A 23316-nucleotide genomic window follows, 5' to 3' on the forward strand; every position below is an offset into this window, starting at 1 on the left:
GCAGAGCACCCTGGGCTGCTCCCAGGGAGGTGGCGGAGTCGCGGTTCCTGGGGCTGTTCTAAGCCTGGACGTGTCGCTTGGTGCCAGGGTGAGGTTCGCGCCGCGCTGTTCGGTCACGGGCTGCGCTCCGTGATCTCTGAGATCCCTTCCAGCCTCAGCGATTACCCGTGAGGGGCACTGGGAACTCGGCCGCTCGCACCACCCCACGCCGGCTCCCTCATGGCCGGCCCCGGCAGCGGCGGCGGGCGGTGCCTCGGCCGGGCGGGGCAGAGCGGCGGCTCGGGGCCGGTCCCGGGGCCGCGGGCGGAGCGGGGCGGAGCGGGGCGGACACCGAGCGGAGCGGCGCGGGCGGGACGGCGGCGGGGGCTGCCCGGAGCCGGCGGAGGCGCGGCCGCCCCGGAGGGCTCTGCGCGGTTCGGCCGCAGGTAAGGGAAGTTCGCGGGACCCGCTCCGAGACCGCTCGGAGCCGACGGCGGCAACTTGGTGTCCCGGCGGGATGAGCCCCGCCGTGCCCTGCCCTGGCGGCTCCTCCTCTGCCGCCGCCAAGGCCCGGGGCCCCGGCAGCGGGGCCGGAGCCGCCCCGGGCCCGGGGACGGGAGCGCCGCGTGTGCCCGGGGCGGGGAACAGCGAGGGGGCAGCGCCGCCACATCCCGCCAGCCTCTGTCCCCGCTCCGTGTCCCTGTCCCCGTGCCCCGCCACATCCCGCCAGCCTCTGTCCCCGCCTCGTGTCCCTGTCCCCGTGCCCCGCCACATCCCGCCGGTCTCTGTCCCCGCTCCATGTCCCTGTCCCCGTGCTGTGTCCCAGCCTCCTGCTCCGCCTGTGTGCCCGTGGTCCCCCCTGCGTGTCCCTGTCCCCCCGCCGCCTCCCAGTGCTTTCAGGGCTCCCGACCTTCTGTGCCTTGTTTCTGTGCCGGACCTGACGGAACTTTTGGGGAAGTTTTGGGGAGAGGTTGGCGTTCTCCGGTTTAATCTTTTCAGGCTCTAGTAGGACGCTTCACGCACTGGCGCTGTGAAAGTGCAGTTATGAGTTTTATCTAGAGCTAACAAATGTGGTTTGATTTAAGGCCTGGGGTTCTTACATCCTGTAATTATTTTTTCGAGGTCTGTTTCTGTTCGAGCCGTGACTTCGCCCGGCTGAAATCGCTGTGCTCGCTCGCACCGTGCTGGTGCAGCTGGAGCTGTAAAAAGCTGCTTTGCACCTCCGTGGCTGTTCCTGGGGGGGAGGGAAGCTGTGCTGCTGGACGCTTGGCTGTGCTGTAACACGTGTGTGCTCCCTGTGTGAGTGAGGAGCACAAGGAGGAGTTCCAGGCTGGGCTTGGCTGTGCCGAGCCTTCCGAGGCTCTGCAGGCTCTCCTCTCCTCACTGCGGCCCGGGCACAGCCGCTGCCAGCAGCGCCGTGTGTCGGCTCTGTGCGATTGCACCGGCAGCACGTTGAGCAATACAGGAGTCGCTGCATTCCAAAAAGTAAACAGCAGAAATGGGTCACGGAGTGGGAATATTCTCCATGCTTACACCGTGGAGCTCTGGGGATGAAGATGTCCCAAAGTGTCAGCTCGGCATTTATTGCCTCTGTTAAAGGGAGCAGCTGTATGTTGAGGATTTACATTTGTGAAGGATGTAGGCAGAGGTTTAAGTAGAACTGGTGCTCTCAGTGAGGCAGCATGGCAGGGTGGTTTGGGAAGTGTTCTGGAAAGTAGGGAAGCTGAAATCTGCTTCAACTCTCTGTTCCAAGTGCAACAAAGATTCCGGCCTTCTGATTTCAGCTCACTGAGAAATAAAGAGCCAGAGCACTCCCTACTTTAGCTTAGTACCCATCCCAGTGGAGTTTTGGATTTAGCACAGCTTCGTGAAAAGCTGTATCAGAGATCAGCTGCTGGCAGTGACAGTGACTGTCAGAGCTGTGCTGTGGTGCTCACACATGAGGATTGATGTTCCCATGGCAGGAGGGTGAGATTGGTGTTTCTCTCCTCCCGAAGGCAGCGGGAGCCCCACCTGTTTGCCTGGCTATGAGGGGGGCCCTGAGGAGCAGATTCCCTTTTCAGCAACCCATCTCCTGCCCTGAGCCCTGGGATTCCATCCATTTGCTGCCTCTGGGTGTAAGAGTTGTGCTGAGGGATGTTGAAGTTGCTTTGTACTGTGCACTTGTGTCTGCAGCCGATCCAGGCTCTGCTTGTCCCTGACACTCAGGGTGGAGCACCTTGAAGCCAGGGCTGTCCCAGGGGGCAGGAACCGTGGTGAATTTCACCTTTTTTGCCTCCTTAGATGCAAGTCCGGTTTCCTTTCTGGGTTGTGCTGTCAGGGCAGTGTGACACACGCTGCAGGAAGGAGAGGGGAGCCGCTGGAAATGTCTGTGCAGGTGCCCAGGGAGGCTTTGCCTGTGACCCGTGGCCACAGGAGGGTAATTGTTAACATTCCTGAAATGACAGCCATTCCCAGGAGACTGAGGTTCCCAGGTGGTGCTGCCGGCCTGGCCGGTCCCATTGGTCCCTGCATGAGCAGGACAAAGTCTGGTCCCTGCTCACTGGCCAGCTCAGGGTGGCCTGAGGACAGGCAGGCCTGTGAGTGAGGAGGTGCTCGGTGCAGTGTCCTTCAGGAGGCTTGGTCTCCTTAATCCATCCGAGTGGGGCTTCTCTGATGTTTCTCTCATCACGTGAAGGAACGCTTTCAAGGAAGTGGAAATCCTTCCCCTGAAGAGCTTTGAAACCAGCGAAGGTTTAGTCACTTTCTTATTGCTGCCATTGCATCAAACCGGGCCTTTGGCTGGCTGAGCACGGGGGAGTTGTTGGGAACTCCTTGGAGGAACTGACTGATTTTCTTTGTTGTGCTTTGTGTGCTTTTTTCTGGGAAGGTGGAGGGAACATGGAGAGGGGCCCAGATCCCATATCTGGGACACATGTTCCAAAAACACATCCCTGACTCCTGAGGTGGTTCAAAAGGAGTGCAAAACCCCCAAATGCCTCTGACTGGGCAGTCTGCTGTTTTGCAGTAGTTTTTAACAGAGAAAGTAGGGGCCAAACATTAGGCAGGATTTAGGTGGGTGATAAAACACCCTGTGGTGTTAGGGGTGGTCAGTAAAGCCCGTGTCCCACTGTTGAATTTGCATGCCCTTCCTCAAGGAGGTGCTGGTAACTTTTGCCTCAGCTGCTAAATGGTGATGTGCAGGTTAGGTTGGTGTATCTGAGCTTCTTCTTGTACTCACCTTGGTGATTGTCAAGGTTTCAAAGCAAAACTGAAGTTTTGTGGCTGCTTTCAAGAGTGCAATTATGAACTGACCCATTTCTGCCAGGCCAAACCACATCTCTAAAGTTACAGAAGCAAGGAATGGGTTTATTGGAAGGTTCAGGCAAGTTTTGTTGTGTTCAGTCCTCTTGAGTGGAAGGTGTGCATGCAGCTGTGCATTAAGGATACATAAAACCACGTAATACCTTCATAAGTAAAACTACTTAATACCTTCCTGTACTTAGGCTGAATAGTGAACCCCTTCCCCCATCAGTAATTGTGAGATCTCATTAGTCATCCCATTAGTGACTTTGCTTTTGAATCCAGCCCAGGAGAGGTGAACTACTGTTTCCTTGCCTCATGCTTACTGCTGGTGTTTATGCCCACATGTTTATTTAACATTTACTATAAATTCCCATCCTGGCTGAGTGAAGACAGGGTGATTATTTAATGACAGCTTTAGAAATCACAGGTAGCCCTTTGGATATGTCTGGCTTGCAAGCATTAACCTTTGCATCACACAGAAGAAGCTTTGTGCTATTCCCCAGAGATTACATCTCTTTCTCTGTGTTTGGAAAAGTTAGCATCTAATCCAGAATGAAAACTTGGTTCTCTTAAAGGTCAGTGTTGCTCTTGCCATGTGTTTGATATCTGCACTTGTTGTGTGTTTCCATTTTGAAGTGACTTTAGCAGAGATCACGGTAAGTCCTGACATCTCTCAGTAGGTCTCTGGTGGGATCTTTGCTTTGGATCTTTCTCTCCCTAGGGAGGATGCTTAGCTGGGAACATACCTTGAGATGTAGGGAGTGATGCATTTTTATATTCTCTCCTTTTTATTCCCCCTCCTCTCTCTCACAAATTGACCTGTGTATTGACTCAGCTCATACTGAAGACAGTGGCTGTTTGTTACTTTTCTAGTAGTGCTTGCTGCCAAAACAGTACTTTATTTGTGCTTAAAGGATGGAATTTTCAGTTAATAGTTCAGTCATCACACTGGATTCACAGTGGCTTGCTCAGGCTGTGTATTGGTCTTGCTATGGGCACATAGAATTTCCTGGTGCCCTTTAGCTTCCAGAGCACTTTGTTCCTCTGTGACTCCTGCCGTACATGAGGAACGTGTGCTGGGTTAAAGCTTTCTCCCTTTTCCATTGGCTGGCCTTCTGTTTCTGTTAAAAGGCTAAAGTAAACCAATTGTGTAAAAAGCTGATTTCTTTCCTCAGTGGAACTATATTTAGATACAAGATTTGCAGCCCATTGTAGCCAAAGCCTTTCTGTTTGCTGCCCTGCCTGGGTCATCTTTATCATTAATCACAGAATGCCAGCATTTGTTAGGTTGGAAAAGACCTCCCAGGTCAATGAGCCCAACCTTTGACCAATCCCCACCTTGTCATCCAGCCCAGAGTACTGAGTGCCACATCCAGCCCTTGCTTGGACACCTCTATGGATGGGGACTCCAAACCTTCCTGGGCAGCCCCTTCATGCCTGACCATACTTTCCATGAAGAAATTCCTGCTGATGTCCAACCTGACTCTTCCCAGCACAGCTTGAGGCCGTTCTTCTTGTCCTGTCCCTTGTTCCCTGGGAACAGAGCCTGACTTCCTCTGGCTGCCTCCTCCTGTCAGGGAGGTGTAGAGAGCCAGAAGATCTCCCCAGGCTTCCTTTTCTCCAGGCTGAGCCCTCTTCCCAGCTCCCTTGGCTTCCCTTCATCAGACTTGTGCTCCAGCCCCTTGCCCAGCTCCGTTCCCCCCTCTGGACACGCTCCGGTCCCTCTGTGTCCATCCTGCAGTGCCAGGCCCAGCACTGGACACAGCCCTTGGGGTGAGGCCTCCCCAGTGCCCACATGTGGCAGGGGCATAGTCACTGCCCTGCTCCTGCTGGCCACACCATTGCTGGCCCGGCCCAGCAGCCATTGGCCTTCTCGCACACCTGGGCAGGTGCTGAAGGAGGTTCAGCTGCTGTTGACCAGCACCTCCAGGTCCTTTCTGCTGGGCACTTTGCAGCTACTGCCCCTGCCTGGAGCATTCCAACAAGGGAGGCAGGTGGAGAACTTGGGAAATGTTTGGCTGTGTAATCCAGCCTTGCCAAACCAATGTATCTGCTGGCTGTGAGTGCTGTGAGTTCCTGCTGTGGAGTGCTTGGTCCCTTTGTGCTGACAGAGCTGATACCTCTGCGGAGAGCTCCTCCCCAGAGCTGCTGGCTGGGGGGAATTGTTTGTGGTGAGGTGAGGATGCTCCTGTTCCCTTCTGTGCCTCTCCTTCATTAAGCAATGCGAGTTTTGTCGAGGAACAGCACCAGAGGCCACTTCAGTCTTTGGCTTGTGGTGTTTGAGAGGAGATAAAAATAACAAACCCAGTGACTTTGGGCAGCCCTTGGCTTACATTTTGATGGCAATCCCTGTTCCAGCAGGCACAGTGTTGTAACTCTTGCAGGAATAAAATCCCCTTGCCAAATGGTACCTGTGCACAAAAGGCTCTGTGGTCAGGTGTGCTGATGCAAAAGTGAGTTTGCACTGGCATCTCTCTTTATGGGCTTTCCCCTAAATATTAGTGGAGAACTGAAGGCTGAGACTGGAGCCGTCTGCTGCAGCATCTGAACTCCCAAGTGGAGAACTCTGTGCTGCCAGGCAGCTGTCAAATTGTGTCACAGATGGGAAAAATCTGATAACCACTAGTGTGAACCAGCATCTTTGAAATCCAACAGTTCTCGTGGCTCCAAACGTGATGGATTTGGGAGAAGAACTTTGCTTTCTTGCTTTGTTACAGACACATCAAAATAAGAGGAAAGTGTAATGGTCTGGTCTTCCCTGCCTTGTCTCAGACTGATCAGTTCTGAAGCAAAAGCATAGGGAAAAACAGGGTACATTTTATTTGTCAGTGTAGAATTTACCCCACATATTTCATGGGCACTGCAGTGGTTGTGAAGGAGATACAACACACACAGTTTATGGTTGGTAACAGAAAAATAACTGTAAAATAACTGTAAAAGTGTACAAACTGTGGAACAACCAATCCCCCAACCTCCTCATTCTCAGATCTTTCCCTTGTTGTGCTGTGTTATGGAGGACAGAAACAAGAACACACGTGCATTTACCCAACCAGCACCGGGCTGTGTTTAGGGGATGAGGGAGGGCAGTTCCTTTCCTGGGTGCTGAGGCAGCTGTGCACACAGCTGTCCATCTGCTCTGTCAGCAGGCGTGGCCATGGGGCTTCTCTCCCAGCTTTGTGTTTCATGGGCTGAGTCTGTCCAAAGAGCTGAGAGTAATCCAGAGAGGCTGTGTTGCTGAATCTTGACTTCACATGCTCCCTAAAGGGTGTGTGTACTCACTGGCTACAGCCAGGTAAGAAGTTTTGACAGAAATACAGCCTTTGTGAAACATGTGAAAGGTGTGAGTGTTGTTGAAGGAAATTAGCTATTTGGACTAGCCCAGGTCATGTAGAGTATAAAGGATGGAGAGAAGCACCTCCATCCTGTTTGGAGGCTGGTCTCCATGTTTTTGCGTGTTGTGAGGTTGGCGTGTGAAGATGTCTGTAGGATCAAATTAAGGTTCTGCAGAGTGTAGTGCTGCTAATTAATGTCTGTCTTGAAGAGCAGGTGAGAAGAGTACCTTTTTTGTGAAAACACCCTGAGCTGTGGGTGTGTTTCCAAAAATAGTTATGATCTCACGTGGTTGTAGCCCTTGTGATCTTGGGTTCTGTGCAGCTTTGCCATGTCCTTACACAGCTGCCATGGGTTGGTAAAAATCCCTCTGGCCATATGGAGACTGTCAGAGTCTGTTCTCAGGCTTGTTTCAGGTGGGCTGCTCCTATGGTAGAAGTGCTGTGGAGACGGGGAAGGGAGTAAATGCCTTGGGATATTCTCAGTGTGAGGGTGAGCAGGTATCCATAGATGTCAGCTGTGTGGTTGTGTTTTGCATGATTTTGGAACATTTCTCGTGTCTTGAAGCATCCATCTCCTCTGCTCTCCTGGTTTAGGTTTTAGACCTGTGCTAAAAGTAGGGTGGATTCATCTATGTCCATCCCCAGCCTCAGGGGGGAGTGTACTGTCTCTGAGAGCTGCTGTGTGCAGGATGCTGGGGCAGGCAGGGGTTGGGGTGTGGGTGAGGCTGTGGCTGTGTGGGAACAAGGAACATTCCTGGTGCTGGAACCTGCATTCCAAGCTGAAAAACGTGTGGGAGGTGGTGGTTTGATGGCCTTGATGCTCATCCTTTTTGCTCTCCCTCATGCACTGGAAGCATCTCTGGTAGACTTTTGTTCAGGGGTGGGGGAGGGATGGTACACAGAGCTTCCTTTGGAAGAACCAGACAGACATTTTATCCTCCCCAGGAAAAGCAAGGTGCTCCATCCCACAGCTGACAAATCCCTTGTGTGATCTGCACCCTGGGGACCTCTGTGCTGTGAGGGGGAACCCCCACATTGCAGCTGGAGGCTGAGGCAGCCATCCTTAGTGACTTCCCTGAAGGTCCACGTTCAAATGTCTGTTCTCCTGGACCTGGATGTGCATCTTAGGCAGTGTCATGGCATTAGTGGCCTGCAGAGAGGGAGGGAGGAGGTTGGAGCAGCCAGGGCACACTGAGTGTTCCCCACTGCTGCCCACAGCTGTTGGTACAGTGGAGCAAGGGTCTTGCTGAAGAAGAGGGGGTTGTGTTGAGCAGCTGGTCTCCAGGAAAAGCTTGTGGCAGCTGGGTGGCTCCTGATCGATTCAAGTGCTGGCTTTGTTGTAGTATCCTCTGTCCTGCTTCCAAACCAGGATTAAGCCAAGGAAAATATTTCTTTACTCTTAATTTAAATCCCTGGGGAGTTGGTTTTGCATCAGAGCAGACTTGAAAAGGCTTGTCAGTTGGATCTTAGGGCCATCAGCATTTTTTTCCCCTCCACTTAACCAAAGCTGGTTTAATTTGTGAGAGCACTTTTAATTTGTTATGTTTGTAAAGGAATCATCACAGGGGAAAGTTCAGAAATGCATATTTATATTTCTTGCCTGAGCTTAAATTGGTTCCAAAAAGTTAGTTTTTGTATTTTTATAAAGAAAGGCTGGATTTTTTTTTTTTTATATCACACAATTTTTATTTGGTTTACTGTTTGTTTTCTTCTCCAGAAGGAGCATATAGTGGCTTACCTTGGTGTCCATCTTCTCTTGGATGTGAAACATGTAACTAACACGTCATAACCAAAAGCATCTTCTCAGAGGCTTCCACACTCATGGTGGAGCTGGTGTTGGACCTCCTGTGCTGGGCAGGGCCACTGCATTCTCTGATGGTGCTGGACAGAACTGGATTTTCTGGACTGTCTTTAGGATGTGCAGCAGGAATTTGGATGCTGTGGGGGAGTTGCACCACTCCCTGCCCCTCTCCTTGGGAGGACTGGAGCCTGTGTTGGTGGAGGATGCTAGGGAGGTGTGTGCCCTGCTCTGGGTGAGTGGGAGGCTGTGGCTGGGTTTGGGGTGCAGATGTGTCCCCCTCCCTCTCCAGTGCCCTGGTGGGGACATGCAGCCATCCAGCAGCAGTGGCTGAGGCTGGGACTGTGCCCTATGGCGTGGGGACACTGCAGTCTCATGGCTTGCTGCTGGCAGCTGGTGTGACCAGATCTGTGGCTCTGCTCCAATGCTGAGATGCTGCTGGCAGTGTTGGGGTGGTGGAAACATCTGGGAGCAGCTGGCTGCGAGATGGGGTGAGTCCTGGGGCTTCCCTGTGGCATTGCCTGTCCTCAGCCAGCTTCTTAGGGAGCTTAGGGGATGGTTAATTCTTCTTCCATTCCAGGCCTTCACAAGAGTTAAAAAAGCAGCATTGAAGATGTGGCGATGTGGCTGCATTTCTGGATGGCCATTAGATGGACAGAGCAGTCGTGGGTTTGTTCTGCAGCAGCAGCATCTTGGTTTTTTTCCATTGCAGTAGAGCTTGAGTGTCCTTTTGGTGAGCAGTCATGAGGCTGTAAACACAGCATGGAGATGAGAAGATTGAGATTTATTTTCAGGGTGGTGCTGGTAAACTTCCTGCAGCTTGTGGTAGAGATAATTCTACAGGTTCTGGTTCCATTGTTGTGGCTGGGTCTAAGGTGAATTTAAGAAAAATGTTTTGGTTGAACAGGCTTTCCTTTCTGCTTTATCCAAGGGGAAGTATCTGTTCAGAGCCTGATCTGTTGTTCTCATTACTGAGGGAGTTTCTGAGTGAGACCTAAATCCATGATTATTTGCATGTCCTTATCTGTGTGACACAGGGTTTTCCAGGTCAGTATCTCACATTTCAGACTTCTCTGTGTCTCCTCTTGTCATGGTGTGCAGTCTTCAATCTGCATATGCAGGAATGATTTCTCTTAAAGAGTCAGTAAGGTGAAAGGCATTTCTCTTGGCATCATTTTGGGCACAGTCAGCTGCTGAGGAGCAGCAGTGCTGAGCTCACATCAAGCTCTTGGGCTGTTGTTGGAAGGAGAGTGAAATGCAGAGCTGTCCATCCTGTCCATCACAATGCTGTAATGCCTGCTGGGGGTGGAGAGGAGGCACTGATTACCTGCAAGGGGTGTCAGGGATGAGACTTCCATGTAACCTGCTCAGAGGGAGAGGGAAACATCTTGTAGCCCAGCATTACTATGAGGATGGAGGCCCTCCATGCCTCCAGAGAGATTTGTGTTGGAGAAAAACCACAGCCTGGCCTTGGGGAGGGCCTCCTTTTCTGCAGGAGGATGGCAGTGGTAGCTGGAAATTTTTTTCCTTTTGGAGCTTGTTGGAAGACAATCCCTGTGACATGTGTGTATGTTTACCTCCTTTTTTACAGAAGTACCAAAGCAGGACCAGGTTCAAGGCTATCTTTTGCAAGGAGCCTCTGGGCTGATGTCTCCATCTGAAATCTGTTCTGAAATTTTCTTCAGCTTGTTGCTCTCAGACCTCACGGTGCTTGAAACTCCTCCTCCCTTCCCCACTCTTCCAAGGAATTTTGCAAAGAAATCAATAGCTGTCTAGTTATGACAGCAAAATGAAAAAGGCTGTAACGTCTCCATAGCTACCTAAAAAGTACTTGTAAAATGCTGGTGGAAGAGAGTGCCCTGGAATTATCCCATGCATTCCTTGCACGCACACTGAAAATCGTTTGTGTTAGTTAAGTAATCGCTGCAAGCTTGTCCGGTGAGCAATGTTTGGTTACTGCAATAAATTTTTGTTCCTTAAACCCTGTGAAGCTGAAAAAATGAATTTGTTTAGCATAGAAAATGAACTGACCTGAACTCTCTGTAGATGAACTGATTGTAAATAGACCAGCTTAATCCAGCTTGGTTTTTTCCTCGTGTTTCATGTAGCATCTGAAAAGAGACAGCTTGTGGCAAATTAGCCAGGGTGAGACTACAAAAAGATTGAATTATTCCTGTTTGAACAGTTCCCAGCATGCGAGCACTTGCTGCTTGGCTTGCACATCCCCTGGCTTGCCAGGGCTGCTGTGGTGGAGGTGAAAGTAAATAACCTCCAACTGGAAATCTTGCTTTTGCTGTAAATGATGGTTTATTCATTCACCAGTGAAAATACCACAGAGATATGATGAACAAAATCTGCACTTGCTGTGTGTTTGGCTTTCTTGCAACAGATGTCTCTCCCTGTTGTGTTTCTGTGCAGAGAAGCTGTTTGACACTCTTTCCTGTGCTGTCCTAGGTGGTAATCTGGCTCCTGGTGGGACCTGGTGCTGTGTGGAAATGCAGCTGTCAGAACGGAGGTGTTTGCTTGGCAAGTGTGTGTGCCTCACTCTGGGCCGTGGCAGCAGAAAAACGGGCAGCAGAGTTGGGCCTGCCCTGTTCAGGCAGGGCTGAGCTGACTGTGGGGCACCTGGACATGCAGAAGGAGCTCGAACAAGGGGATGTTTCTGTAGGGGCTTGCCTCGATGTGCTGGTCTATCTCCGTGCCTCTTTTGGAGGGGAAGGACTCTGCAGTTTTGAGAGCCACAATATAAGAAGGATTTGAAGCTCTCAGACAATATCCAAAGGAGAGTTTTGGAGACGGTGAAGGGCCTGGAGGAGAAGCCCCATGAGAAGCAGCTAGGGCACTTGGTCTGTTCAGCTGGACAAGAGCAGACTGAGGTCAGAGCTCACAGCAGTTCTGCAGCTTCCTCAGGAGAGGAACAGGAGGGGCAGGCCCTGATCTCTGCTCTGTGTGACCAGGGACAGGACCCAGGAATGGCTGGAGCTGTGTCAGGGGAGGGGCAGGGTGGATATCAGGGAAAGGTTCTTCCCCCAGAGGGTGCTGGGGCACTGAACAGGCTCCCCAGGGATGGTCACGGCCCCAAGGCTGCCAGAGCTCCAGGAGGGTTTGGGCAACAACCTCAGGCACAGAGGGGCATTCTTGGGGCTGTCCTGTGCAGGCCAGGAATTGGACTTTGATGATCCTTGTGAGTCCCTCCCTACTCAGCTCATTCTGTAACTAAAAAGGGTAGGGAAGCTACAGCACGTGTGGTAGTTTGGGATCAGCCACCCATTTGTTTAGGACAGTGTATCCAGATGGACTGCTGATGCTAAATTGGAATTTGGCTGTGATATTGCAGTTAATTTCTCTTCTTACTAAAAATGTTCTATATAATTTTCCTGTGGCTGTGGTAATTAGGCCTGGCTTTGCTGTTGCACATGGTGAGGAACAACTTTTCCATTCCTCAGATCCAGCTATGTTCATGTAGCTCCTGCAGAGTGTGCATTTAGGAGCAAAACAGGGGGTCTGTCTCTGTTTTTCTGTGTTAAAAGGAAGGAATGGGGTCCTACCACCTTCCCTCTGAGCCTTACTTTGTGATCTCTTTGCCCTAGGATATAGAGCCAGTTGTGGGTGAGGTTACTCGCTGTAAGCAGAGTGAGAAATAGGAGTGCTTTCCATTAAAAACCTCCTAGAGCCAATGAAAGTACCATTTCTGCTTCTAGTCAGAGTTCCATTCTAGTCAGAGTTCCACTTTGCATTGTTTGACTTGCCACGTGTTTTTGGAAGAGAGAGATGGTTGGAGATGGAGACCCAGTGATGGTCTAAATAGAGATGCCTCTCCTGTTCCTGTCCTGTTGTCTCTTGTCTTGGCAGGCTGTTGGGGGTATGGCTGGGGAAGGGAGGAGGACACCTGGTAGCAAAGGGAGGGTGGGGTTTCTGCAGCTCAGGTCCTTGGGCATGGAAGTGAGGGGCAAGGAAACAGGGCCCCCAGGGAATGTAGGGGGCCTGGACTGGGCTTGTTGGGTGGTGAGAGCCCCACCTGAGCTGCTGCAGAGCAGGGGACCCTGCTGGCTTTTGAAGCTGGCAGTGCCACCTGCCAGGGGTCCATCTTCTCAGTGCATGTCCCTGCCCTCCCACAGGCACACAGGGAAATTCAGGGTGCTGTAATTTGTGGTGTCCTTCCTTCAGCCCTGCCTGTCTTGCCTGTGCTGCAGAGTTTTGAGACAGATGTTTTCCTCTGGTATCAGGCCCTCATGCCTGGAGTTTGTTGGTGTTTATACAGAAGTGTGAGGGCAGCCAGAGGTTCTGCCGGGTCTGATAGAAGCCATACGTGAGATTAATCCAAATTAAACTGTTAGTTGTTCCCTGATAAACAGGAGGTTACAGCACAGACTCAACATGTGGCATAGCTTTGAGACTATGAAAAATGAAGCATGAATCCTCCTCTGAAAGTTGGCTGTCTCTGTTTGAGGCCTGATGAGATTTTGAGACAAGCCAGTATGCCAAGCTCGCTGTGTAGGCGGTTGTGGGAAATGAGGCAGATTTTTGGGAGGGGACTACGGGTATAGGGAGGCAAAGGAGTGCTGGAGATGAACTAAAGCAACTAAAAATCTTTGAGGCTGCTCAAGGTGAATCTGTGGACCTGCAAACTCCTCCCTGTGGAGGAGGGAGAAGTCAGGCTGTGTGTCCTGCTAGCGTGGGCCAAGCTGGAGCTGCTTTGCCTGCATGGTGGGATTTTGTGTGCCAGTCTGTATGCCAGCTTCCTCCTGGTGCTCCGCAGCCATGGAGCACGTGGCAGGGATGTGGAAGGCAGGGGAAAGCAGTCTGGTCAGGGCAGCTTTCCAGTGAGTGGATGACAGCCCTGTTCTTGTGGCAGAGCCTCTGGTGGCGCTCAGGAAATGCTGGAGGTTGATTCATGGCCAGACTCTCAATGGGAAGCTTGGCATTCCCCAGGACAGTGTGAAAATGTGTCGTTGGGACTGTCTCTGGCCCTAGCCTCCTTTTCTAAGCACTGGGGTGAGGGTGTTTTGGACATCCCAGCTGTAGTGGCATTAAGGAGCCATCGTAGTTTGGAATGGTTTTCCCTGGATGGAGCCAGAGACAGCTCCCAGAGTCATGGGGCTTTGCTGGCTTGTCTTTGGAGTGGACAGATTTCTCCCAATGAGGATTTTAGGCCTCTCAAAGAACAAAAAGTGTACAAAGATGTGCCTGCTCAGGAAGGTGTGCTGGCAGCAGTGGAGGCAAGAGATGGACCAGTGTGATTTTGCAGATGAGTTTGTTCTGGCCTTGAACTGTGCTTCTCTGGGGGGTTTGCAGTGCCTCCTGGCACTTGGCACCTGCTTGGCACTTGGACCATATTGACTACTTGTGTTTGGAGATCCAAAGAGGAGGCTTCCCCTCTAGGCTTCCTCTTGCAATTCACATCTGTGGAGCTGAATGCAGATGCTGCTGGCCAGGCTATGGGGATTCATGTCCAGCTGTGTATGTACAGCGGGGAAAGGATGTTATTTTGGCATCTGCAAAGGCAGCTTACTAAAAATAGGCTAAAGCCCATGAACCCAGGAGTGAAAGTAGTTATCCCATAAGTCTCACTTGATGCATCTTTGTTTTTCTTCTGCCCTGAGGAATATTTGTTTGGAGTATGCTCCATGTTTCAGTGTTTGCTCAAAAGCCAGTTGTGCTCGTGCTGGAGCTGCTGCTGTGTGGATGGGGCCAGACTGAGCTCTTAACTCCACCACTCATTGCATTTGAGGCTGGGATAAGTTGCCTTCCTTATTTTCACTGCTTTCCAGCTATCAGGGCTTTTTTCTGGTTTCTTTAAGCATTTGTGCTGTATGAGGGCAGAAAGAAGTCATGTCTGAGCAGAAGCAACACTTTTTGGGGAGGCACTGCCAGTCAAGTGGCATGTGAAGAGGTCAGTGTGTCACAGCAAGACCTTTCCTGTGGTTTGGGCTGCTGGCCCTGGCCATGTTTTATGGGTTTGGTAGGGGCATTTCCTCACACACTTATAGCAGCCTTTCCCCCTGAGCTACTTTGTGGTTTCAAGTCCTTTCCATACCTTGATGATGTCTTTCCCTGCATCTCCTCCTCCCGTGTGTGCATCCTGTGAGCTGACCTGTGCTGAGGAGTCCCTGCCAAGACCTCGTGCAGGTTTTGGGAGTGGAACCGTCAGGCTCCCTCCTACGCAGGGCTGGGGCCTCTGGCACTGCAGGGCTGGCTTCGTTTTCAGGAAAACAGAATAAAGCAGGTCCGTGTTAACTTGTCTTCACAGAGCTGCTCCTGGCTGGGTCATAGCTGGTAGAGAGACAAGACTTCCAGATTTTCATGTTGTGAAGAGAGAGCCTGTGCTTGGCTGTGTCTTCATAACTGTTTTCTGTCACTGCACGCCTGCAGTAGTAGGAGGTAGTGTTACATTTCTGGACAAGGCTTTGAACAAGATCTGCTGTCAAAACAGCTTGATAAACTGCTTACTGTGATGCAGAATGCTGGTCTGTCATTTTGCAAATTGAATTGCTGGAAAGCTCTTATGATTATTAAAAGATACTTTGTGTTAATTTAATTTCCTGTAAAAGACACAAGCTGCGTGATTTAAAGAAACAAAGCAAATACTTAATCAAGGTAAAAGCAAAATCTTCATATCTGTGCATATGCAGTGCTTAATTATTGCATACTCAAAATGACATCCTGTGCAGGGACAAAGTAAAAAATTACACATAAAACCCCTGTACTTTAAAATTTGTCAGTTTCGAAAAAAGTTGGAAAATGAGTAATGAAACCCAGGCAAAGCAGGAATGAAGAAAACATTGCTTTAATATCTTTTCTGAGTGATGAGAAGCAGGAAATTTTCCCCTCATTGTATTTTAAATGAGTTTAAAACTGTGTTCCAGACAGCTTGTGAACAATCAGAATTCAGGGGTGGTTTTGTGAGCAGAAGGGCCATTATTTGGGCTTTCTGGCTGGGCTCCAGCTCAAGGGGTCTCAGTTGGGGTGAAATGCCTCCTTGCTATGGCCAAGCACAACTGTTGCCTCCCCCTGCTGTTCCTCAGGGACCGGCAGCCTCACCTCCCATTTTTATCATGCTGATATCCTACAGAACTGAGTTAAGCTCTAGTGATCTCACCCATATATATTGAACTTGACTCCTGCTGGCAGTGAAGGGCTTGTGTGCCCAAAATACTGAATGATTGTCCGGCCACTCTTCCCGTGATGTTCTCAGCTGTGTGTTCCAGTGGAGCTGGTCCCTCTCTAATGAGTCAAACATGAACCATCTTGGGCATCCTTCGAAGGAAGAGTGCTGCTCTGGATAGCAGTAGGTGTGCTTTTAAGGATGCCAAGGGGTCTGAAAGCTCTGTTGTAATTATATACAGCACTAAACTTTTAAAGCAAACATATAAAAATATGTATACAAATGTTGTGTTGCTTTCTGAGTTTGTCCGCAGGGTATGATGGAATTGTGTTGAAAATATTGGGGGAATACTTGGAGAGTTTTGGGGTCCCTGAGTGTTGGTTGCCTGCAGTGGTGCTTAGGCACTGCTTAAATGTGCTTAATCAAACATTTGCCTGTGTCTCCTGCCAATTGAAGTTAAGCACTGTGCTTGAATTCAAGATGCAGATGGGAGGGCAAGTCAGGGACAGTGCTGGAGTTAGTTCTTTAGTGTAGACAAACTCTGGTAATCAGTGTATTTATCTAAGTCCTGCAGGAGTTTAGCATTCCTGTTCTGTCGTTCCCTTTGCCTGGACTGTCCCCTCCTGCTGCACGGCTGTTCCAAGTGTGGCTCGCCTCAGAAGTGGCTCTGCCTGTCCATAACACATCAAGTGATGTTGCTGGGGCTGTGTGTGCTTTATGAAGTGTATTGTGTGGATAGCTGCTTGTATCATCTCCAAATGCTTTTCCTTGCAAGAATGCTAATGCAGCATAGGTCATCATGAACTGAATTATCATGTAGTGATATTTCTCTTACAAATACCCGACCCTGGGAGCGAGGTTGGTGTTTTATTTACTGGGTGTTGTTCAAGAGCTTTGCTGTCTCCTGCTGCTGCCTGCTCTGCTCTAGAGGAATCATAGAATGGCCTAGGTTAGAAGGGATCTTAACACCCAGTTCCAGCCCTCCTGCCAAATGGACACCTTCCACTATCCCAGCTTGCTCAGAGCCCCATCCAGCCTGGCCTTGGACACTGCCAGGGATCCAGGGGCAGCCACAGCTTCTCTGGGCACCCTGTGCCAGGGCCTCAGCACCCTCACAGGGAAGAATTTCTTCCTAATTTCTAATGTAACTCCATATTCTTTCAGTTTAAAGCCATTCCCCCATGCCCTGTCAGTACATGTCCTTGTCAAAAGTCTCTCTCTTGTAGCCCCAGAAGGTGCTTGAAGGTCTCCCTGGAGCTGCCTTTTCTAAGGGCTGAACAGCCCCAGCTGTGAGTGCTGAGGGAATCCTGCTACCACGTGTGACCTGGGCAGGTCCCCTTTGCAGGACGGCTGGGGAGCTGCGTGGTTCCCTGCCCCTGCAGCCCAGGATGTTCCTGTGCTGGCTCTCTGTGTGTGCAGCGTGGCTGTACCGAGCTGTCCCCAGGCTGTGACCCTGCCACTGTTCCCAAACCGAGCGCTGCAGGTCACAGGAAGTACAGCTGCATCGCTTGGAGTCTCCTCAGTTCTTTAAAAGGATTTCCTGGGAACAAAGGCTCTTATTGCTCTCGTTCTTCAATTTGGTTTGTTGTTTTTTTTTCCTTCTGCCCGCTAATAATCTTGGCTTCTTGTTCACTGTTCTCTCTTGTTTTTAAGGAGGCTGGGGAAATAATGATTTCCTTGTTTTTTTAATTCTGAACTAAGTTTGGCGTGGTATCTGTAAGGCAAATAAATCTCCTTTTTGCTACTTCTTGGTTTAAAAATACCTTTAATTTAAGAGAAAATACAGATCTAAAATAAAAAATACAGTTTGACCTTTATTAGTTAGGAAAATAGCGATGTAATGAAATGGCTACTGAGAAGGATCAGTGGCAACAATCACATGGCCCTTTATTGGTTCTTAGCCAGTGCAACTATAGTGCCACATGAGGCTTAAAGTCTGCTTTGATATCTGCCCTCACCCAAATGATCAGTTCCATCAAATTTAGATTGAGCAAAGGTGGAGGGGACCACTGGTGAGGGGTTGCAGCAGAGTTCCCTGCTGTCCCATCTGTCCCAGAGCAATCTCACCCACTGGAGCTGCCTGCCAGATGTGCTTGCCTGCAGCACAGCCCTTCTTCCCCCTGGCCAGGCAGTCTGGAGCAGGAGGGCAGTGGGCCAGGGGGACAACCTCTCCTTGCAGCCCAGGTTAAGGGCAGCATCCCCGGGGAGGGCTCTCAGGTGGCCATACAGCCACCTTCCTTCCTTTTCCCACCCCACCCTGCCCCTTGACATCATCTTGGGGATAATTGCAGCTGTTCAGAGTTCCAGCTGCTGAATCAGTGGGCACATGCATTTCTGGATCATTCTCCCTCGGGGTTTGAGACTAGACTGCATCTCCACAACACTGACTGTAAAGGATCTGTGACTGACATGAAAGGACTTGGAAAACATTAAAAATTGGTTTAGCCCTGCCCTGGCACCTTCTCCCTCTGCTTTAATGACATGCAAGTGTAAACATCAGAGCTTGGTTTTCTGGGACTAATCCAGCCTTGGCTGAAGGAAATTGATATTTAGGTGGTGCTCCATTAAGTCAGTGCTATGACTTTTTACAAAGTGCCCTTTGACTCAAACCTGGTTCCTTTGTGCTCAGACAGAGAGTGGCCTGGGTTAGCAGATTCCCCTGCCTATCTTTGTTCAATGCTGTCTTCCCTCCTTGACTTTACAGTGCTGTTGGGTCTTACCTCACTTGGCTCCTGTGGTTTGCATGGCTGCCATGTGGGAAATCTGCTGCCATTCTCAACCTGCTGCAAATCTGATGGAAAACTCTCTTGTTTGTCTTGAACAAGGAGTTGAGGAGACTTGTAGTGGATTATTGACCCTTTGAAAACACACTGAGGTTGGATTGAGCAAAGTTCAATTTTCAAAACCATCTCCCATGCTCTGGTGTGTTTGTTTGCTTTTGTCTGTACTAACAAAACTTATTTTGAATTCTGTATCAGCATCCTATGGAGGCTCCAGTATTACCTCTGGATTTATTACAGCCAACTTCACAGTGTTGGATTTGCATAAGCTTAACAAGGTTACAATGTACAAGTTTAATTAAAAGTAGTAGAGCCTTTGGATAGGAAGTCAAAATCTCTATTATTAATACAGTACAATTAAGTTTCTCAGTACCTAGCTAGTAATTACACAAAATTCATTGCAGTATGGAAAGACTGTTTGGAAACAGAAGCACAGAGGTGTGTAGAAGGAGGCTTTTGCAAATACCAACTGCCTGAATTGTTCTACTCTTAAAAAACATTTTCTCCCTTTTGTCTTAAATAGTACTATATTTGCTGTTTGGGGTTTGTAACTACAGCCTATTCCTTTGCTTGGTGTGGATGGTTTTAAACAGCTAAAGCTTTGAGGTTTGTGTGTCATGAGGCGCTGCAATCCATTCATTCATTTTCTCTTCCTTGGTGAGTGTTTATGGAAATTTTGAGGGCTCAGTGAGGACTTGGACTCATCCAGAAGCAAAATAATATGTGGTGTACACTCTTGGATTACAGGGAAGGCTGGATACAAATCTGTATTCCCTGTTTTCAACTAACTTGTAGGGAGCGGTAGTCAGTGCAAGATAGTGCACTATTTCAGAACTATTTCAGCAGTGACCTTTTCAGCATCCAGCATATTTATTGTCCAAGAACTGCTGGAAGAGCTATAGTGAGATGGGTCTTTAAAGTCTGGATTGCACACACAGGACTGGAGTCTACAGCTGCTCTGGGTTTAGGATGTCTTTTGTTGCTTTCCCTGAAGGAAGCCTGCAACAACGAGGTGAAGAGATGTGCTGGAGCCCTGGAATGGGTTGGCAGCAGAGCCCTGAACATGAAGCCAGAAGCCAGAGCATGCTGGAGTGTGATCACCAGGCAGTGATTCTGGAGCCTCAGCTCTGGGCTGACACACAAGTGCATTGCTCTCCTGTGGCATGTGGTGCTGGTGTCTGTCCCGCTCTCCTGTCCTGTGCTCATTCTGAGCAGCAGGCAAACTCCATTTACCCTGCTCTGCCTGGGGAGTTCAATTCTTCAGTGCTACAGTGCTGGTTTTTTTTGGTTTTTTTGTTGTTTTTTTTTTTTTTTTTTTTTTTTAAGAAGGATTTCTTTAATGGATTTCTTTTGGCAAGAAGCAACTCCAAGTAAACTCAGAGATGTAAAGCTTCCTAAATTACTCATCTTTTCCACACAAAAGTGGGTAAAACGTAGAGCTTGTCTCAGACATTTTCTAATGATCAAATGTATCTGGCTTCAGACTGAACATCTGAAAGAAACTTCTGGGGAGGAGAGCCATGGAATAAACAGCAAATGAAATCACTTTACAGCCCTCTTTTGTATTACCAGAGGAGGAGGAGAGTGATTACTTCTTAGCAAATTAGGCTACATAAAAGAACTCTATATAAAGATTATAAGTGCCCTAATGAGTAATAATCAGTGATGAAAGCAGGAAGGGGAAATGCATTATCACCAGCTGCATTGCTGCCATGTCTCTGAGGATTACTGGGGTTTAATGAGGACCTGTGGGAAGCTCTTTCCATAATTCCATCTTGCAGGAGGTGATCTCAGCCTTCAGGTCCCCAGCTTGCATGAAGGGCAGGGAGGGAACTCATGAATTAAAAAGCAATGTGGTGTTGCATGTTGGGAGCCCTGTGCTTGAGATGCCTTCTCTGCAGAAGAGAGGCAGCAGGCATCTCCATGGGGCAAGTTATGCAGCACTGCACACACAGCTCATAGAGATCTTCCCAATTTGTCCTTCTCTTCCCTGCATTTCATTTCTTGTGTTCTCCTGGTTCACCTAGACCTGGCTCATCTGTAGAGCACTGTGTTGATGTAGTCCTCTCTTAATGCTCATCTTGACCTGCAGAGCCCCACATTCAGAAGAGGGTGCCAGTTCAGTGTTTCCTAGACCTTGTCTTTGCTGGGTTAGAGAGATGCTAGGTACCTAAGGATGGTAAACAAGGAATGTGTGGGAAGTGCAGGTTGTGTTGCAGCTCAGCAGCTAAGGGGTTTCATGGAAATCAAAGTTGTTGCAGTGTTTTTGCGAGTGATGACTTGTCCTGTAGATAAAGCAGGAGCTGGGTTTTACTGTTTAGTCAGATATGGAAGGCTGTTTTCTCCCCTCATAAGTTTATAGGATTCTTAGAGGAAATTTCAGGATAAAAGGAACTGAGACAGAAGCCCAATCATTGAATCAGTCTCTCATGCTGTGTGTGGAGGGGTCTCTAGTGAGACTAAATGACTGTGGACAGTAATGAGGGCGGGTTTGGATTGCAGGAGGTGAAAGATATGGTGGTGACTTGCCCTGAAAAGACCTTTTGGAAAGACCTTCTCCTGTCTCCATTGCTTCCACCATCCCCTCCATGGGACAGCAGCATGTGCTCCTGGGTTTGGCTCAAAGGGACAGACCCTGCAGCCTTCCAGTGAGAGACTTGGGTTTTACCCAGCCCTTCTGCACAGGGAATGATCTCCCTGTGCTCCACCACCTCTCCTGACAATGGTCCCTTCCCCAGTTTCTCTGTTGGAAAATAATCAGTTTAAGTGATACTGAAGTCTTTTTTGCTGTCTCCCAAATTTTACGCAGCAGTTAAAAATCTGTTTGGGTGAATTGTTAGGTTCTAGCAACATCTGTTTGTAGGATGTTCAATAGAAGCATCCTTGTGTGGGATGTATCCTGCTTCTAATATTAGCTCTTCCCTGTAGGTGATTTCTAAATGAAGATATAACACAAGAAATACTTAATGGTGCACTTGTTTACCCTCAGCATCTTCTAAGTAGTTCTTTCACATCTGACCTTTCATTTTGGAGTCTAAACAAAGTTCACCTCTTTCCTTAAAGAAACAAACAACTGCTGTTCCACAAAACAAACCAACCAGTTAAGTATGGAATACTTACTTATCCACATTCCATGTGAAATATGAAAGTGGCTCTCACTGAGCTGGTTTCTGCTTGGCTGCTATGGTGGCTAGGGCTTGTTCTTCCACGAGAGTGAAAACTGGGTGGATGAAGTAGGAGAGTTTATTTGACTAAGCTGAGTGGAAAGCTCATAGGTGAGGATGCTGCTTTCTGGGGTCAGATATACAATCATAATTTGGTTTGGGTTTGAGGAGGCCTCAAAGATCATCCAGTTCCAGCCCCTACTGTGGGCAGGGACACCTCTCACTATCCCAGGTTGCTCAGAGCCCCATCTAGCCTGGCCTTGATATCCCCATCTGACTGTTTCAGGATGTGGTACAATGAATTTAGTTAGTTGAAATTCATTGTGATTTAAGGCTTATTGTTTTTGTGGGGTAACTTTACTTTTGTGCCCAGACTCTGTCTTGTTCCCAGGCCCAGTGTTTGGAAGCTCTTTTCCATAAAACCTCACCACCTTGCTCCTGACACACTGCAGTGCTTGGCTCAGAGCCCTGGGCTGTGGATGCCAGCTCTGCTATTAATAAGTGGAGCCAGACTATCCCAACTGGAGAGAGATCCTCTCATCACAGGATACATCTGTGCTCCTGGCAGGACCAGCATTTTCTCCATGCTGCCATCAGGACGTGTGTTGCTGTTGACCTGGGGTGTTTGCAGGAGCAGTGGAGCTGTTGTGGCTGTCTTCCTGTCTGGAGGCTTGCTGAAGTTCCTTCTGACAAGTGGGAGATGTGGTTTTGCATATTATGACCCTGGAAAGCTTGGGGGAAGCTGCTGCTGGTGCCTTTTTAACTTGCTGAGTAATTGGTATGCACTTGGAGTGGTGGTCCAGAAGTGGAAAATGACTTTGCATCTTGTTTAGCCCCTGAGACTTGTACTCTGCCTGCATCCTTCTTTTCTGTCTCACAAACTGCCACCTTGCTATTTTCTCTGAGCAAAAAGCTACTTTTTCTGTTGTTGCAAGACACTGACCACTTTAAAAAAGGGCAGACTGAAAGCTAATGAAGTGTTTCCTCTGAGAATAATGCTCTCTAATTGTTAGTGAAACGGTTTTTAACATTGGTGGCAACATCCTTGTTTGTTCCTTAACTAAAGTGCTGTAATAGGTTAGTTCTAAAGCAGATTCCTGAATAAAATTAGTAAGTAGGACTAACTATATTTGCCACTGGTGGCCCTGGGACTTGCCCTGAGGTTGCTGATGGAGCAGCTGCTGGGCCAGCCAAAGGAGGGAATTGCTGAGTTCCTGCAGCACAATCTGATCCTGTGAGAGGCTGATTTGGATGTATCTTCTCTACCTGCACAATAATTTCCCCCAAAGGTGTAGGAATGTGACATCTGTTTGGATCTCTTTGCTTTCTGCCAAATGTGGTCAAAACTGACAAGCAAGTTGAAAATTTAATAGGGTGAGGACTGACAAACAACACTACCACATAAGCCTAATTTCCTTAAGATTTCGGGCCAGAAATATGTGCTGAAGGTTTTATTCTGCAATCATGTGCTTTAAAACTCTGTGGAACAATGTGATTAGTAGAAATGTTATTTTCAGGATCATTTGCAGTGCATATGAAAGCACAACAGCTGAATCCTGTTGTGTGCATGTGTATTAGCATGTAACCAACTTAAAAGGGCTGAAACAACCCAAATGTCTGCATGGAGAGAAAGCAAAATACAGGTATAAAATTTATTTGAAGCTGGCAAAACATCTAGTTAAGTTGAAACTAATTTCTAGGGTTTTTAACTCTAATCCTTTGGCTGTCTCCTCTTGACAGCAGCAAAAGGATGTTGTTTTGTTCTTTTTCTTGGTAAGTGCTTTTGGGTTTTGCTTCTTGCAACGCTTCCTCCTCACTTCCCAGCTCTGGAAACACAGAGTTGGGCTGTGTGTCCTTCAATAGCAGGGTTCTG

General features: G+C 48.9%; 1 protein-coding gene across 7 annotated transcripts in view; it reads left to right on the top strand.

The window, feature by feature from the left end:
* The first annotated feature begins 332 nt into the window (after nucleotides 1–332).
* The window catches only part of PPFIBP1 (PPFIA binding protein 1), a 102126-nt gene continuing 79142 nt past the window's right edge, over nucleotides 333–23316 (top strand). For all 7 annotated transcript variants that reach the window (XM_059471515.1, XM_059471516.1, XM_059471520.1 and 4 more), the window contains exon 1: nucleotides 333–425. The gene's annotated coding sequence lies outside the window, so the exon portion shown is untranslated. The remainder of the gene's footprint in view (nucleotides 426–23316) is intronic.

The sequence above is a fragment of the Ammospiza nelsoni genome, chromosome 5, assembly GCF_027579445.1.
Source record: "Ammospiza nelsoni isolate bAmmNel1 chromosome 5, bAmmNel1.pri, whole genome shotgun sequence".
Classification (NCBI taxonomy): domain Eukaryota; kingdom Metazoa; phylum Chordata; class Aves; order Passeriformes; family Passerellidae; genus Ammospiza; species Ammospiza nelsoni.